Here is a 5,000-nt window from a genome sequence, read left to right on the forward strand (position 1 = left end):
CATCTAAAAGTTTGCTTAGTCTATTTGTAAGGACCTTGGAGAATACTTTATATGCATTTGATAGCAAGCTAATCGGTCGATAGTTATTAAGGTCTTTCTGGTTTCCTTTTTTATGAAACAAAATCACTATAGCATTGCACCACGCATCAGAAACGCTTTTTTGACGTAAGCACTGGTAGTACAACTGAGCTAATTTAATATTAACTAATTTAACTGCGTCTTTCAACATATCTAGCAATATACCATCCTCCCCAGGTGCTTTTCCTCGTTTCATATTTCTTAGGGCAAATCCTACTTCTTCCTTTGTAATTTCTGGTACACTACTAACGTCTACACATGAATTTACTGACTCAACTACGGTCTTCGACAAGTAAAGCTCTTGGTAAAAATTCATCTATTCTTTTTACCATTCTGTCTCTGCATTTAATGATTTCTCCATTTCCATATTTCAAACATAGCATTTGCTGTCTTCCTAAAGCATATCTACGCTCGGTCCCTTTAATACTCTTACCTTTCCGAATATTTTCCTCTATTTCATCCATGTTTCTCATTATTTTCTCTAATCTCTGCCTTTTGTTGATAAACTTGTTTAGCTCTACTCTTTCTATTTCGTCTCTCTTGCTACCTGCATGGTTCTTCTTCTTTTAATTAAGTCATTTGTAGCTTTTGAGTATTTGTTTTCTCTGATGTTTTTCGTACTTCCTATTTCTCTGCTGATTCCCTAATGATATTCATTAATTCAAATTGATATCTTTCACGGTATCCCTGTTAGTTCTCAGAGCTTTGAATCCATTTTCAATTTCTAACTGAAATTTCTTATTATTATCCTCAACCTTTGCAAGGCTCATTTTCTTTCTTAAGATTATTTTATTTCTTTCGGCCCTGAAATTGAACTGAGCTGTGCAACCTATCATTCTATGGTCACTACCTATGTTGACGTTATTTATCACCATAACATTGCTAACGCTTTCTGCTCTCATCTCCTAATATGAAATCTATTTCGTTCTTTGTTGTTCCATTTGGACTTCTCCACATCCATTTACGACCTACACGCTTTACTAAAATCTCGCCTCTGTCATTTCTTTCACCTACTTCAAACTTCCCAATGCACGTCTCACCTCCCATGTTCTTCCCCACTTTAGCATTAAAGTCGCCTATTACTAACGCGTACTTACTTTTTTCTTGATCCATTATTTGACTTAAATCATCATAGAAGAACTCAATTTCACAGTCTGAACTCGGTGAAGTTGGTGCATATACCTAAACTATTTATACAGTGTACCTTTTACACAGCCTAATCACAATCCAACCTACCCTGTCTGACAAACTACTGAACTTGACTACGTTACCAGCAACCACTCAGTTGATCAAGAATCCTACTCCACTGGATATTTCTTTGTCTTTACCTCTATAGTAGAACAGGTGGTGACCATCTTGTAATTGTATCAGTTTTTCTTACGTTCTTTGGACTTCGGTCAGTCCTACGATGTCCTACTCTATGCTGTCTAGTTCTTCCATTAAACTCTCCAGCCTGTGGTTTTCTGAGAGGGTCCTTACGTTGTAAGTATAGATCTGCATTTTCTTCATGTTGTTTAATGCCCAAGACTTGGATCTGCTTGAACAATGCTTACTCACATTCGGTGGCACACTGCACGTAAACACACGAGGCAATGCGGTTGAACCTTTAGGAGACGATGATCCAACAGGAACGCCCGGTTGTGCTGTTCATTGTTGTTATGAAGGGATTTTTTGGCAGTAATCTCACCTCCGTACCAACTGGTTTCTGGTGAGATATTTCTCTGGTGTCACCTTATTCATTATATTAGGTGAAGCCCTATATTTATAGGGTGCCCAATGGTCCACGACGTCATTATGACGGTACCCAATATATCTATGAGGAATTCCCTGTTCGCCGTCAGGGATGTGCTAGTTAGCAATTGGTCCTAAACTGTGTGTGCGAGCTGCTATTTGTCTGATCTTTCTTACAAAACCTGTTCAATATAGGTGACCCTGCAGATATTTTCTCCTCATTGACATAGCTTTTGTAGTGATTAAGATTTTCAAGCCTATCCACCACGTCAAGGTGTCAACTCTCTGATAGGTATATATGTACACACACACACACACAAACACACACACACACACACACACACACACACACACACACACACACACACACACACACACACACACACACACACACACATATATATATATATATATATATATATATATATATATATGTATGTATATATTTATATATATATATATATATATATATATATTTAAATATATATATATATCTATATATATATATATATATATATATATATATATATATATATGTTCTAACCAATTACCCGCGCGTTGCTGCGAGTTTGTGAATAATCCCTAACCTAACCATACCATACCTAACCTTAACCCTTAACTCTAACCAATTTTGTAAATGAAATATAGCTTTAAACACTCCCCCTCTTAGATGTGAGCCCCCCTACCCGAAGGTTGGGAAACCCTAGTTTGAAAATACATGCATACACAAACACAAATATCATGTGCACATTCTTTTGCGTGCGTGTGTGAGTGCGTGTGTGGATTGACAATAAATGACTACAGCTAAAAGGTGAATAAATGTATCTACTTTATTTATCTTCAGAATATATTACAAAGGATTACAAAGGCGGAGCATGCCGACAGGAGACCTTTTGGTCCATATCTAGGTCAGATGCGAAAAAATCATAATAATAATAAAATAATAAATGAAAAATATAATAATGTAAATAACAAATAAAATACATAAATAAATACATAGGTATAGTTAAATAATAAACAAACAGGTAAGTAGTGAATAATAATAAACTGACATAGAACTAATAATAAATGAAAATCAAACAGACAAATGATAACAAAACAAAAGTAGATAATATAGAATAAATTATAATCATTACAGCATCTTGCTTAGGTGTTTATCTAAATTATTCTTAAAGCTTCGAACTGAACTACATAGCACTACCTGTGCAGGAAGTTTATTCCATTCATTAACTACACAGTTGGCAAAGTTGTTTCTACCTACTTCCAAATTGAATCTATTTCCGGACAGTTTGAGACCATTGTTTCTTGTCTGATTCTCATTCAATGTGAAAATTTTGTCACTTTTGATGTTGTCAATTCCCTTTAGAATCTTAAAAACCTGTATCAAGTCACCTCTGAGTCTACGCTTTTTTAGGGAAAACAGATTCATATGTTTTAGTCGATTTTCGTATGATTTATTTTTGATATTTGGAATCAGTTTTGTGGCTCGCCGTTGTATTTTTTTCAGTCTGTCAATGTCTTTAATGAGATTCGGTGACCATACGGAAAGAGAATATTCCAAATGTGGACGAACTAACTATTTATATAGCTTATTAATGAGTGATGGACTTTTGAAATAAAAAGATTGCGCAATCATTCCTAGAATCTCATTTGCTTTCTCAGAGGCTGAAATACACTGCTTGGATGATTTGAGGTCGTTACTGATAATTACGCCGAGATCTTTTTCACTCTCCACTTTTGTTAACGAATTTCCAAATAGCTTGTAATCGTACTTACTGTTATTTTTACCTATGTGCATTACCTTGCTGTAATTGCTGTAATTTATCTAAATCTTCTTGAATATCTAATTGGTTTAAGTAATCATTTGCCATTCCGCACAGTTTTGTATCATAAGCAAATTTGGAAACAGTAAATTTTAGTCCATGGTCTATATTATTCATATATACAATGAATAGAAGTGGTCCAAGAACGGAACCCCGAGGAACTCCACTTGTAAAAAATTTCCATCTAGAAGTTTTTCCATTTAAAACGACTCTCTGTTTTCGACCATTCAACCAATTACTAGTCCAACCTAATAGGCTACCACTTATTCCGTGTAAAGCTAATTTATTAATTAGTCTTTCGTATGGGACGGTATCAAAAGCTTTTGCAAAGTCTAGATATATTAAATCTATATTGTTTCTTTTCTCATAATTCGAGATAACTTTATTGTAGAATTCGAGTAAGTTAGTCAAGCAAGAACGTTTCCGTCTGAAACCATGCTGGCTATCATTTATCAAACGGTTACTTTATAAATGATGTTCGATAGCATCTTTGATGATAGTTTCCATTATTTTTCCTACGATTGAAGTCAAACTTATAGGCCTATAGTTATTTGGCTTCTTTTTGTCACCTTTTTTGAATATGGAAGTAACGTTAGCTAGCTTCCATTCTCTTGGATATGATAGATTTCTTGAAAATAATTTCTAATGGAACAACAATCTCATTTTTCATTTCCTTTAAGATTCTTGGGTGCCAACCGTCAGGCCCTGGTGTTTTATTAACTTTGAGTTTATCTACACACCTTTTAATTTTTTCTTTTGTTATATTTACCGTAGTAAGTTTACCCTAGACTTTTCACAGGTTTCAGTTTGGAGTTCACTTTGAGGTGTTTCGTTTACAAATACTGAGCTAAAATAATTGTTTAAGATATTACACATTCCTTCATTTGAATATTCAAGTTGACTGTCAGCAGATAATAGTAAACCAATGTGATTCCTAACAACCTTTTTATCTCTAATGTAACTATAGAATTCTTTGGGATTCTCTTGTTTATTTCGTATCGTCGTTTTCTTTTTCTTATTGTCTTTTTTAAATCTCTGTATTGATACATAACTTTCATAGTCATTAGATGTACCCGAGCACTTATATTTCTTATAAGCCTGTCTCTTTTTAGCAATACTTTTTTCAGTTTCTTTGTCGAGTCACTTTGGGCGAGCCTGATTTGGGGGACGTCTGTCCTTAAAAGGAATGTAAGTTTGAATCATCTTAGTGAACGTATTTTGAAATATTTCCCACATCTGATCTACAGGTCTTTCGTTTAATTTTGCCTCCCAATCTGTAAGCTGAAGCTCCTGACGTAGTTCTATGAACTGAGCTTTACTGAAATCGGGTATTTTAGAAACACAAGTATCCATTCTAAAAAGAAATTA

Source organism: Oratosquilla oratoria, chromosome 10 (genome assembly GCF_046742065.1).
Source record: "Oratosquilla oratoria isolate Oo_2021 chromosome 10, ASM4674206v1, whole genome shotgun sequence".
NCBI classification, from domain to species: domain Eukaryota; kingdom Metazoa; phylum Arthropoda; class Malacostraca; order Stomatopoda; family Squillidae; genus Oratosquilla; species Oratosquilla oratoria.